The sequence below is a fragment of the Mustela putorius genome, unplaced genomic scaffold (assembly GCF_011764305.1).
Source record: "Mustela putorius furo isolate JIRA1106 unplaced genomic scaffold, ASM1176430v1.1 tig00003909_pilon_pilon_pilon, whole genome shotgun sequence".
NCBI classification, from domain to species: Eukaryota; Metazoa; Chordata; class Mammalia; order Carnivora; family Mustelidae; genus Mustela; species Mustela putorius.
In genome coordinates this window covers 38500343-38514341 of record NW_025422057.1, presented here as the reverse complement: position 1 = coordinate 38514341, position 13999 = coordinate 38500343, and the positions used below count along the sequence as shown (strand labels likewise).

At 47.9% G+C, this 13999-nt stretch overlaps 1 long non-coding RNA gene across 1 annotated transcript; it reads left to right on the top strand.

Moving 5' to 3' along the window:
* The first annotated feature begins 10603 nt into the window (after nt 1–10603).
* Nucleotides 10604–13602, top strand: LOC101689488. The gene is made up of 2 exons (XR_001178899.1): nt 10604–10914; nt 12680–13602. It is a non-coding gene; the product is annotated as an uncharacterized LOC101689488 (long non-coding RNA).
* Nucleotides 13603–13999: the final 397 nt, after the last annotated feature.

Genomic DNA, 13999 nt, shown 5'->3' with positions numbered 1-13999 from the left:
AGCAGAAGCAGCTTTTTTTTTTAAGATTTTATTCATTTATTTGACAGACAGAGATCACAAGTAGGCAGAGAGGCAGGCAGAGAGAGGAGGAAGCAGGCTCCCTGCTGAGCAGAGAGCCCGATGCGGGGCTCGATCCCAGGACCCCAGGATCATGACCTGAGCTTTAACCCACTGAACTACCCAGGCGCCCCCAGAAGCAGCTTTTGAAATGAGTTCCAAGCTTCTCTTCTGCATATAGATAGAAAACTTTGCAGTCTGTGTTGAATTTGGACTCGACCAGACATACCTAGAGCTCAGGCCGACGCCACACACGTACCCTCCTTTATCCCTGACATGCATCCCTGATGCGCGATGTGGGAAATCACTGGGATACTTTGGGAGGAGGCTTTCTATGTCAATAATTAACTGGTGACCTTGGGGAAACCCAGAGATATTTGTGAGCTATAGTAACTTTTGCAGAAAACAAATGGGAGGGTTTGGCTAGACTGGTGGCTCTCAAAGTATGTTCTGATTGCTGCTCCAAGAAGCCCAGCTTCAAAAAGTCGACAGTCGTGGGCTTTTGCTAATTCTCAATTTACTCATTGATGCGAGGAATTGCATGATTCAAGTTTTAGCTTTTCTCCCAGGCATTTTTTCTCAAGTCTTTTACTCCTGTGCTCAGATGGGATAGATAGCAAAACCACCAAATTGGTAAAAAAACTGAAACAAAAACAAAAACCCAAAACCCCAAAACCAAATTGTAATGATAATAAAAATTCAGGCATAGTCTGTTTTGCTTACTGCTTTATGAGGACCCTATACTCTCATATAATGAATAGATATTTTTAACTATTAAAATTATTCTAAGTTTCCAATGAAGGAAATAATCAATAAAAACTAAAAGATAACCTACTGAATGAAAGAAGATATTTGCAAATGCCATCTCTGATAAAGGGTTAGGATCCAAAATCTATAAAGAACTTATCAAACTCGACACCCCAAAAACAAATAATCCAATTAAAAAATGAGCAGAAGGCATGAACAGATATTTCTCCAAAGAAGACATCCAGATGGCCAACAGACACATGAAAATATGCTCAGCATCACTCATCATCAGGAAAATGCAAATCAAAACCGTAAGGAGATATCACCTTACACCTGTCAGAATGGCTAAAATTAAAAACACAAGAAACAACAGGTGTTGGTAAGCATGAACTTTTGGTGGGAATACAAAATGGTGCAGCCACTCTGGAAAATAGTATGGGTTTAAAAAAAAAATTAAAAGTAGAACTACCCTGTCTCCCAGAAAGCACACTACTGGTTATTTAGTCCCAAAACACAAAAACACAAATTCAAAAGGATACACATACCCCTATGTTTATAGAAGCATTATTTGCAGTAGTCAACCTATGGACGCAGTCGAAGTGTCTATCAACTGATGAATGGATAAAGAAGATGTAGTACATATACACAGTGGACTATTACTCAGCCATAAAAAAGAATGACATCTTGCCATTTGCAACGATATGGATAGAGCTAGAGAGTATCTTACTAAGTGAAATAAGTCAGAGAGAGACAAGTACCATGTGATCTTATTCATGTGTGGAATTTAAGAAACAAATGAGCAAAAGACAAAAAAGAGACACACAAACCAAAAAACAGACTCTTAACCATAGAGAACAAATTGATGGTTACCAAAGGGAGGTGGATGGGGAGGTGGGGGAAATAGAAGATGGGAATTATAGACTTATTATGATAAAAAAAAAAGTTATTCTGATGTGATTGGTTAATTTGATCAAGATTTCAGGGCGCCTGGGTGGCTCAGTGGGTTAAGCCACTGCCTTCGGCTCAGGTCATGATCTCGGGGTCCTGGGATCAAGTCCAGCATCGGGCTCTCTGCTCAGCAGGGAGCCTGCTTCCCTCTCTCTCTCTCTGCCTGCCTCTCCATCTACTTGTGATTTCTCTCTGTCAAATAAATAAATAAAAATCTAAAAAAAAAAAGATTTCATAATATTCATATGCTTTTTTCAACTCCCCCCTTTGATTGAGTTTAAGAATCTCTGTGTTCATGGGATCTTTAAGTTTAAAACTGTATGGTTTGACTTATTTATTTCTTGGGTCAGCTGACTATGTTTAATAGCAGACTGTGATCATCAGCTCCAAATTTCCCAGTTTTCTGCAGGCCTTGGCACCTGTGTCTCCATGCATCACCTCTCCTGCCTGGGTTTCTGTGACAGACACTGAGCCGCACAGATGTTGCTGCTGGGGGCCGGGGTCTGTGGCCCTGTGGCTCCATGTCTTGGGGGGACCTGTTCTCTCTGAGACCCTTGGGAGACTCTGAACAGCCCCGCAGCCTGCCTGGCTTCCTCCTTGCTCACAGCAGCTGGTTTTCTTGGCTCTCTGATACCTGCCTGCTTGGAAGACATAGAGTCCTTCCAGGCCTTGGTAGACAAGATCTGTTTAGCTCAGTCCCGATTATAGCCTCCCCTTCCTAGTGCCTTTGTTTTAGGAATGAGCATGAGGCCCAGTTCTGGTCAAACAGCCCGGAAAGGGCATGTGCTGATGCACTTCTGGGAAAGCATCCCTCACTTTTTAAAAAAAAAAAAAATTTATTTATATGTTTGACAGGCAGAGATCACAAGTAGGCAGAGAGGCAGGCAGAGAGAGAGAGGCGGGGGAAGCAGGCTCCCCGCTGAGCAGAGAGCCCGACACAGGGCTCAATCCCAGGACCCTGAGATCATGACCTGAGCTGAAGGCAAAGGCTTAACCCACTGAGCCACCCATGCGCCCCAACATCCCTCACTTTTAACAAGGGGTCCAAGGAGGGGCCGGGCTCCTCCTGTTTGTGTGCACTTGTGTCGGGATGAGCAGCTCTGTCGTGATGGGAGGGTCAAAACAAAGGGCGCAATCAGCAGGTGAAGTCTGGCCCGGGGTGCAGCAGCCACATGGGGCACTGGCTATCCTTTGGGAGCTGCTAAACTTACCTCTTCCTTATTGCTAAGCCAGTTAACTAGGTTTGGGTTAAAGCCCAAAGCATCTTGCCTGACATCATGGGTCATGCCTGAACAGAGTTCTTGCCAAGACCTCTCCTCAGGAGGCTCTTTCCTGCACACTGGGCTCAGGTTGGGGAGACTCAGAACCAGGGAGCTCCACCCCTCCTGAGGGTGCCCCGGTTTCATGGGGACTGCAGCTAAGATGGATGGAAGTGGGGTGTTGGGCCAGTGGGGTTCAGCCTGTGGCAAAAGCACAATGTGGAGGAACCCCAGGGTGTGTCGTCGCCAAGAAACTGCCTAGAGGACTCTGGCACAGTTTCTGGCCACTTTTACTACCATGAAGCCATTTGTGGAGCCCCATGGAGAAAGGAGAAATCTGGCTGGCAGATAAGGTTCTCAGACATCTCAAAATTTGGAGAAAAGATTTCCAGGAACCAAGGGCCAGAGGCCCTGAAATCAAAGCTGACTGATGGAAGGTGGTAGAACTCTCAGACATTGTAGTCACCAAAGGGCCCAGAGGGCAAAGAAAGGGGCATGCTCCTGAGAGATCCTGTCCCAGGAACCACTTCCTACAGGCTGGAGAAAGGGTGGAGAGAAGGACCCAGACTGTGGACGGCTGTGAGGGACCTGCTTGAAGAGTATGGAAAAGTACCCCGAGCAACAAGAAGGGAGTCTCAGATTCCAGCAGGTTAGGAAGCACAGCACTAGGGACCCCACTGCTCTCTTCAATGGTGTGACATGGGTATCACAAGGAGAAAAGCAGACTTCCCACTCCTGGTGCACTGGGAGGAGTCTCAACTTGCCTTCATTGGTGGGAGTTATGGGGGGAAAGCTCAGAGCAGGGGAAGGTGTTCTATCCATCGTTCCCCCACTGATAGGCTGGGCCGATGCAGGAGGTCATGAACTCCCTGGAACCCCCAAGCTCAATGTCTTTGAGAGTGTGTGTTTTTGTGTGCACACACATGTGTGCATGGGTGGGGAACACTGTGGGTCATTCTCAAGCACTGATTGGATGATTTGGACTCGGGAGTCTGATTCCTATGGCTATGATTCCTAAAAGAATCCAGACAGGTGCTCTGAGAAGTTCCAGGGAAGCTCTGAGAATGCAAAAGAAGAGAGCCGGGCTCTCCTGCCTTGCCTGGTTCCTCTTCTGCACGTCTGTCCACAGTCCCTGGGCCGAGAAGCAGTGTAGCAATGCAGAGGAGGGACACCAAGCTCAGCTCCGCGGTTCACAGCAGTGGGGCCTGCAGCATTATTTATCTTCTGTCAGTCTTCACTTCCTTATCTGTCCAGTGGGGTCTACAAGACATCTCACTGGGTTGGAAGTAGGGTGTCAAAAGTACCTGTCTAAAACAGATACCAGGAAATGGGGTCTAATGTTATAAGTGAACAAAGAAAGCTGTCTGCATTGTGGCCAAAGTTTTGTAGATTTTTTTACAACAGGATTCCATCCAGCAAACTGACAACACTCCAAATTCGGGGCATAGCCCTGACCTCATGGAAAACCAGGCTAGAGGAAGTAGTTGTTCCTTGAGACGACAGGGCTCACCCGGAGCTTTATTTACTATATTGTTCCATGTCACTGCACACTGACCAGAAGTTCCTATGTGTTGTAACCATAGGAAGACAGTTCAACCCAATCCGCGTACAATAATTCAAGCGGCTTGGTAATGAATGTCCTGCCTCCAGGGCCATGAATACTGGTGATAATGGCGGTGACAATGAGAATAGCTAGTGTTTGCTCAACATTAACTGCATTCCAGGTGCTGTGCTGAGTGCTATGTATACATCCCCATTCTTCCTCTTATTCACATTTTACAGATGAGAAAGCAGTCATGTTGGATTAAGGGCATGCCCTCGAGATCACACAAAGCAGAAATGAGGCGACAGTGAACCCAGGGGTCTCAGCAGAGCTCCCTCTGCTGTGCCCTCTGATTTTTCCGGTGCTTCCTTCATAAAGCTGCCCAGTGAGAGGAGCCCATCCCAGGGCTTCTGCCAGAAGCTGGGCGTTGATTCCCTCACTGCTCTCAGATCCGAGGAGGCGACTGTGGACCAAGTAGAGCTCCCCTCTGTTTTCACATGGTGGTTCATGGGAATGAATGGCCCCAGAGGCTGGGCTGCAGCTGCCTCTGGCCTTGTCTAGAACATCTGTGTGTTGCTATGTATGGATGCTTTGCAGATACGCCCTGCCGTATGCGATGGTCATAAATTGTGTGCCCTTAAGAACACCATTAAACTCCTAGATGCCCAGGATGGCTCTGGGAGCGTAAGAAGTCAGGAAGAGATGAAATGTGGGTGTATGTTAATTTTCGTCTGTTGGGGCATGAGGAAGCTTGCACAAAAGAGAAGGAAGCTCATGGGTATAACTCAAAGCCAGTGCGTGGTCCTGGAGACAGATCCCTGGGACCCATCTAAACCTTTGCCCTCTTCAGACTGTCATCTGCGTGTCTGCAGAAGAAAAGAGATATCCTCAGACCTGCAGGTCCCCAGCAATGGGCCACATTGTATTTCCACTTGCTGAGTTACTGTTGGCCTCTTTCATACGCTGGTGAAATTGATCAACAGAGGGATGGTGGGTGCTTGAGTGAATGAAGAAGCCTTGTCCGAGGGGACCCTTTATTTACATTTTAGCTCTTTAGAATCAATGTAGCCAAAGCACAGGAAGTAGGCGAAGCCACATACCCAATAGTGTAAAGGGTATAGAGTGCACACATTTTCGGGTAAATTCCTCTTTGCTCTTGACTCTAAGTTTGGTGTCATCTGTGTTTGCTCCCTCACAGTGTGGGGTGTACTGACTGATCCGTGCAAGGCCCGTGTCATGGCACAAGGCTGCTCCCAAGGAGGCAGAGCTGCCCAGGGCCCACCAGGTGTTGGTTTGTGCAGGGTAGGGAGAGACACCTGTTCTGGAATGGGCTGGGTGGGGTATCGGGGAGGCTACTGATCCCTGTGGGTCTGTCCTGCTGCAGCCCACGGAAGGGCTTTGTGACTGTCATTTTCACACCCTGGTTCTAGAAGAGGAGATGGTGCAGCAGTCTTCAGGCCAGGTTACCAGGGGGTGAACTCCGACTTGCCTCTAAAGGTCCATGTGAACCAGGACAGGTCACGCTTCTTGGGGACTGGTTTTCCTGGACTTATAAATGAAGCAGTTGGACCCTTCAGATCTTTCCAGGTTACTGAGACTGTGGCCTTTATTACCCTGATTCCATTTCAATTAAGCTGTCTCGAAAGGGTAGACTGACAGGGTGAGGGATTGCCGTGCCTGACCGGCCCGACACAGGGACCACCTGCTCTGTTGAGCGAGCCGCGTTGGACATGGTGGGGCGGCCCTACCAGTGCAGCCACTCTCCGGGGACCACCTGTCGAGACACAGATTTACGGTGCGAGGCCAGAGGGGGCTTTAAACATTTCACGGGCTTGGCCCTCTTGATGACCATGGATTTTGGGAAATTGGTCTCTGACATCCGTCCCCCCAGGGGACACAGCGAGACTAAATACCTGTCCAGGTTTGTAGCATTTAGGAGGTGAAATCCCTAGAGGTCCCAGGAGTGAACTCCAACATGTGGAGGAAATAATATTTTAGTCAGAGGCGCCAAGTTAACTCAGACAAGGTCCCCCTCTGTTGTTGCTGTGAGGAAGGAGTTTCCTCATCAATCAGAGCCCCAAGAGGGGGGCTCAGAAGAAAGAAAACAGGCTTCTTCTTGAGAGTCCTGGCTGTGCTCTCCTAGAAAACCACACCCACCATGAAATGTGAGGGCAGGGGTGAAATGAAGAGGGGAAGCTACAGAACCCCCTTCCATGGCAGTGCTTTTCATAAGAGTGTCTTTGAACGTTTTGGTTTTTTTGGTTTAAATTAATTCGCAAAAGATGTCTAAGGCTCTGTCAGGTGAATCCTGTCAGTGAATTTTGTTCAGAAGTCAAGCAAGGTCATTTTAACGTCTCTAGGAGCTAAAAGCCATGTTTTACTCATTTGATTCCTTTCATTCATCCACCAGCAGCCAATTGCTAGTCCACATAGTAAGAAAAACAATTTTTTCTGATAGTTAAAAAATAAATAAAACAAAAAAATGCCCAGATTTAGTTTTGAAAACACAGGAGCTTCCAGATGAATGCGGGGGTTTTTGTTTGTTTGTTTTAATGGTTAAGCATTTGGCTCCTCCCCATTAAGACGGAATGTGAGAATTTAAAAACTGTTTACTCCAAGGACACAAGACAAGAGCAGACGGGGGAAATTCAAGTGAAGGGGGATGGAGGAGTGGCAACCGACTTTACAGAACATGGCAAGGTTGAAGCTGCCTTCCCCCCATGGGTGTTTCCTGTGAGCAGTGAGGGGTTTCCTCCTGCAGATCCCTGAGAGGTTCAGCACCCAGGAACAGCGCAGACCAAGGACCCAGGGTCAGGCTGGGGGCTAAAAATGAGAGAGAGTTAAAAGTCTGGAAACTTTGAGGTCCATTCCCTACCCCTACACCACGTGGAGGCTCCCATCCCTTCTTTCTGCTCTGTTTGTCTCCTGTTCCTCCCCGCAGTGGAGGCCAGAGGTTTATTGTCCAGATGAACTGACTGGAGGCATGTCAGGATCTGGGAGGTGAGGCAAGGCATTGAAGTCAGACTTGTGCTGAACTGTGGGCACTTCAGCACTTTCCCCGATTTGACTCTAGAACAGCAGCAGGCAGCCCTGGGCCCCAGGGAGGCAGCTGGAGAACTTTTCCTGTAGAGTGGGACTAGCCCCAGAGAAGACCTAAATATTAACTTGAAGGGGATCAAAAAGTCTCATGACCTTCTGATGAAACCCCCAAGTCCTCAAAGTCTTCCCATGGCATTTCCAATCAGTTTTTCAGTAACTTATGGTAGGTAGAAGGTAGTACTTGAAGAGAGGCGCCAACATAACAGAGAGAGTCCAAGATGAACAGAAAGAGAGGACCCATGGACACACGGAGAACTTAAAAACAATAAACCCTATAATTGCTATCCTGAGAGACCTATGAGAAGGTATGACACCTACAAAACAAGGACAGAAAACACTGGGAAAAAAAAAGGCAAAAGAATCTCAAAACAAAAAGCAAACAGGATCCAAGCTATATATATATATATATATATATATACAATTAGAAGCTAAAATCCAGTACAACAATAAGACAAAGAAAGGGAAATAGAGGAGAAAGGCTAAGCTTATGTCTACAGGAGTTCTGGAAAGTATGACAGAGGGGTAAAAATAGGGAAGTTGTAACACAAGAAAATTTCCGAGAACTGAAGAAAAGGAGCATTGACAATAATTATGTTTTAGGGGGGCACCTGGGTGGCTCAGTGGGTTAAAGCCTCTTGCCTTCGGCTCGGGTCATGATCGCAGGGTCATGGGATCAAGCCCCACATCAGGCTTTCTGCTCAGCAGGGAGCCTGCTTCCTCCTCTCTCTCTCTGCCTGCCTCTCTGCCTACTTGTGATCTCTCTCTGTCAAAAAAAATAAATGAAATCTTTAAAAAAAATAATTATGTTTTAGGAAGATGGAAGGAGAGGTAGTGATGGGGATGTCAGAAGCTAATGCCTACAGCTGATCGATAAAAAATTGCAACATGAGTATATTATAAAAAAATAGGGCAGTGAAAATCAGAAGAATTTACAATATTTATCTTTGGGAAGTAGAACTAGAGAAAGGAATTGGAGAAATAGGGGCTTTTTGTTATTGTTGTTCTTGTTGATTTGCTGCTTCTCATTATCTCTTGAAATTTTAAGCTTGGTTCCTTTTTTATTACTTGGAAAAAAAATACATTTTGAAAAAGGAAACAGGGATAAGAGTTAAGAAAGTACCCCCTCTGCAGATGTTAATATATTACAGTGTATTCTAGATATACTATTCTGCCTATGTGAAAAAAAAGATATTTTCTTACCACAACAGGATAACATGTGTGTTGTTAAATAGTTCATTTTTTAAACTTAAAACTATACTGGAATTATGCACCTGCCAACAAAAACATGTAGGATGCTTATATAAGGAAAGCCTATTACTTGGTACTGCAAAAGAGAATGAAGCTCTATACAGCTAGAAAGTATAAAAGCTGCATGGATTTAGTGCCAGGGGAGAGAAACAATAGGGAGGCTTCTGAGAAGGAATGATTTAGAAACGCTGTGAGTCACAAATGTAGAAGCCTTGGTGATGGAGAAGACACAGCAAGTCAGGACCATGGCAGCTCCAAGCCATCCGCAGCCAGTGAAGCCTATGCCTGGTCCTGGCTGGAAGGTTGGGCCCACATCCGTCACGGCTGGGGTCCAGGTAAAGGCTAAGGGGCAGGGAACCCCCAGCTTGGTTATAGGGAGCTCTGTCCCCTGCCGGGAAGGATGGGGAGCAGGGCAGACACCTTCCACATTTCTGTGATGATACTCACCACATGCAGCAAGTCTCCCACTGTGATATCTCCAGTGACGAGCTGAGCTGAGCTCAGTGAGGTCCCAGCCTGGGAGGTTTCTGGGGAGAAGCCATGTGAGGGCAGAGAGGATGCCTGCAGAATCTTCCACTTGGGATGAAGCCCTTCACTCTGACGGCTTCCTTCATCAACTCCTTCTGTGTCTGCTCTCAGCGTTAAAAGCCAGTCTCCCCTTTCTTGTTTTCTTTTCCGGTCACACCTCACCCCTCTGCTCCTTCTGCCTATGGTGTCTGCCTGTATAATTCCCATCTGTGTTGCCTTATCCAAAGACTACCTTGGAACGGGAAGCTCTGGGAGGGAGGGTGCCACACAGGGCGCTCATACAGGTCAGAGGCATAGGCAGTACAAAGGGAGGGAGCCCCATAGTGCTCTGAGCTGCAGTGGGGCTCAGTCTGGTGTCTGGGCTCAAATCAAGGGGGGGCCTCTTTCTGCAGCCTCTGTGGGAGGACCTGTTTCCTTATTCATTTCCACTTACTGGCAGAGTTCATTTCCTTGCAGCTGTAGGACTGAGGGCCCTGTCTCCTTGCTGGGTGTCAGCCGAGGGCTGTTCACACTTTCTAGAGGACACTTCCATTTCTTAGTTTGTGATCACTTTTCTCCATCTTCAAAGCCATCAAATGGGGCCGCATCACTTTCACCTTCAAAGGTGTTCCTTCATCTCATCTCTATCCCAGATGAGGAAGTGGCTCCACTGGGCCCTGGGCCAGGTGGATGACTGATAGTGTCTTAGGGACAGCCCCTTCAAAGTCTAATTCCACCTGCAACCTTACTTCCCTTTTTCATGTAGCACACCCTTCCCGGGGCCCAGGGATTAGGACATGGACGTTGTCGGGGGCCGTTATTCTATCTGCTGTACTGTCTGTCTTCCCTCTGCAGATCCTGTTTTCCACAGAAGACTGGGGCAGGGAGCCTAAGCACAAGAAGCTGTGATATTTTATTTAGGCTTGCAGAGAATCCTGTGAGAGGAACAGTTGCAACAGTGGGAAAGTAGAAAACAGCTACCTTTGGACCAGGGGTTTGCAGAAGGGGCTCTCTGGACCAGTGGCACTGGTCACCAGGGAATATGTTAGAAAGGTACATTCAATGGGTCCCACTCAGACCTACCAAATCAGAAACGCTTGGGGTGGGGCCCAGCAATCCGGGGTTTAGAACCCTATTCCAGAATAGTCATCTTGCCCCACCCTCATTGTGATGGCTGAGCCGGCCCATGGGGTGACCTAAGATAGAGTCTTCCTCTCTGCCCTGTGCTTGGCTGGGGGGATGTCTTCTTAGGCTTCCAGTGCCCCCATCCCTTCTGGGGCCTCCTCAGAGAAATGCCCCTCAAAGGTTACATGACCCAGAAAATCAACCAAGAAGAACTAAAAAGCCTCTGACAGGGTCTTCTGGGTAAAGAGCTGGGCTCCCGGCTCAGACAGAGATACCGGAAGTCAGGCCTGCCAGGAAGGAGAGAGCTCCCCGGCAGGACACAGGCCAGCCTGAGCTCTGGAGTGCTGCTAGAGGCATTCTCTGGGGGCGAACGTTTGAGGAGTGAGTGAAACCAGAGATTCAGACCCCAGAGAATGGTGGTGTGGGTGCGTCCCTGTGGGGTCAAGCACCCAGGTGATGGGGCCTTTTGACCTTTCTGAGAATCCCAGACTCACTCTTTCCTTAAGGTCACCTCAGAGAGTGGGTCTGAACTTCAAGACTCATAGGAATCACTTGGGAGGTTTAAAAAGTGCTGAGGCCCAGGTCACACCTCCAACTAATTAAATCAGAATGTCTGTGGTGGAACCCAGGCTCTATACCTTTTTTAAAGCTCCCTAACTTTAACGTGCAGGTGATGTTGAGAACACATTTCACCCAGCGGCCCTTGATCCTGACCACACATTGAAATCAACTTGGAAATGAACAAACAAAAAGCAGGACAGCCAGTGCCATAAACCTGTCTCTGGGGGGCCGGCTCGGGCACTGTTTGCGTTAGGATGCCCTGAGAGACTCCAGGAGGGAACAGCCAGAATGAAAGCCCTGGTTTAATGACAGCAGTGCTATCTCTTGCTGGTTGTGTGTGGTCTTAAGGTTCAGCTCAGTGTCCCCTGCCAACACCCATCCATGGGGTGGGATCCTCCCCTTTTAATTTCAAGGCATGCAATGCCTGGCCTGGCTTTGGCACATGGCAGGGCTCAGTGGAGGTCCCTCTGTCCTCTATTAGACCAGCTCTTCTTTGTGTCCAGCAAGGAAACCTGGATCATAAGAAAGGCTTGGGCCCTGCCATGAGACCTGAGAGGTGTCCCACGGTCATTATTATCTATATAATCTGAGATTGGTTTTAGTCAAAGCTCTTTTTTTTTTTTAAAAGTGAAGATCTAGTTCTTTTATTTTAATTGGGTTACAAAATGATTTCCCTTGTTTTCCCTTCTCTGCTTTTCTATTCTGACAGTTTTACAGAGAAACCCAACAAAAGAACAGAAAAGCTGGTTCCTCCTCAGGGATTGCAAGTATGACAGCACAGAAGCCACATGTGCCTTCCAGGTCCCTGTGTGGGGGAGGAGGTGAAGTGGCAGGGGCCAGATGCACAGTTCTCAGCGTGCCTTTCTTCCTGGGGTCTCCCGGTGCTTTCCTCTCTGGAGCTCTCAGTGCCCATGGTTCATTCTAGAGCCTCCCCAGTCAGTGGACCATTTGCTTTCAGCTACTGGCAACCAGGGTAGCATGTAGGGTGCTGAGAAAAGCAAGGTTGATGGGCTATTTACTAGCTCTGTGACACTGGGCAAGTGACTTGGTCTTTCTTTGCACCTCAGCTGTTTTTGGTGAGTACAGATATTGGTGCCTAACACTCAGGTAGAAGAACTGTCACATTTCTCTGAGGTAGATAACGCATGGTGGCTTCTAGTGACTAAGCCCGTGGACAATGCATTCTGTCCAGTTGGAGGACCGCCATCTCAGACCGCCGTCTCCATAGGACTAAGTAACAGTGTTAGGGATTTAAATGGCCCAAACGCTCAGAAGAGACCCCCCTGGTTTTCATTCCATACTAATCCCCACTGAAATTCTCTTTGTTCAAACCCTCAGGTTCCTCAAAGGTAAGTGGTTGTGAACCACCTGGACCATGTCATGGGGGTGGTGGCAGAGTCCAAGAATGGCCACAAACCCATGCTCCTTCCTGGACCCATGGTCTTTGCAATGTGCCTTTGCAGCTCCTTGTCTTCCTCCCAAGTCTGGGCTGGCCTACGGAATGGAATGCAGTGGAAATGTCGGTGGGCCAGCTCTGGATCTCGGGGTCCCCCACACATCCATGTTTTCTCTTTCTCTTTTTCAGAGCTCATCCAGAATTGGAACACCCATCTGCTGCTGTGGCAAGGTGCCTAGGCCAGTGTTCTGGAGGACAGGGGCTGAGAGGAGCTGTTCTCGCTGAGGTCATCTCCAACCAGCTGGCCCCCAGCTGCTCCAGCAACAGGGGAGGAAATCGTGTCACTGTGCCCAGCTCAAGCTGCCAGTCCACAGAGCTGTAAGATAATCACTGGTTGTGTTTTAAGTTGTGGGGTGTTGGTGAGTCAAAACTGACAAAGTGGCCTTCCCCACTCTGGCCTGCAGAGTGAGATACTGCTGCTGCTGCTTGTTGGAAGAAATCTGACTCATGCCCGAACTCAGGAGATGTTTGCCACCCCCACCCCCCCACATTCTCTTGGTGGGCTCACCAGTTCTCTCCCGGCCTAGGCCTGAATGGCAGGTACAGCTCTTCATAGGTCCTGGTGGGCATGTTCCGTCTGAGGGCTGGCTGGGAGTGACAGGCTTGGGGCCAGCTGACCTTGCATAAACCCTGGCTGTGATGATCTCATGTGGATGATGAGGTGACAGGGTCTGACATCGTTCCAGCTCTGACACCCTGAGATTGTAAAACAAGGTGAAATCTTGCTGAGGAGGGTTTATGATCTCTAGCCAAGGACACAGACATCTTTCCTCCAGTCTCTGCCGAGCCTTTGCTGAAGACCCTAGAAGTGCTCAAGTTCAAGACCTGGCCATTTGGAGCTCTTGGGAAAGCACCTTCTTGCTCGATGTTCTTTTTCAGACCATGGAGAGTCAGCATCTGAAAAACATGGGATTTCTACTCATAGAATTGACTGCAGTTTGGCCCTTGTTTGAATTTTGAGATACAAATTACTCCTGTGTCTTCTGCTCCAGGACCCATGTTATTTATTGCTGGAGGTTAAGCTATGTGGAGGATCAGATACGGGCAGCCAGGTCAGGCCAGCTGGGGACAGTCTGCAGACCTTGCATCCTTCCCCCTATTTATCTACTCATTGGTTTCAGTCATTTTGGAACTGAGCAGTGGCCCGTAAATATGAGTGTGAAGACTGTGTGAGTTCCCTTCAGTCGTGTCTTCCTCCCAGGCACTGGTTTGTGACATGCACAAGGCTGACAAGGGTTGGCAGGAAGAGAGAAGAAAATACTAGAACCGATTCCTAGACTCCCTAGGTCTGATAGGACACATCACCAAGCTTTCTAGATAGGCTGCTAGTCCCCGTCACCACTCTTGCTATGGAAAGAAACAGACACAGTTATAACTTTGTTGAGATTACTTTTTTTAAAAAAAATATATTTTATTTATTTATTTGACAGACAGAGATCACAAGCAGGC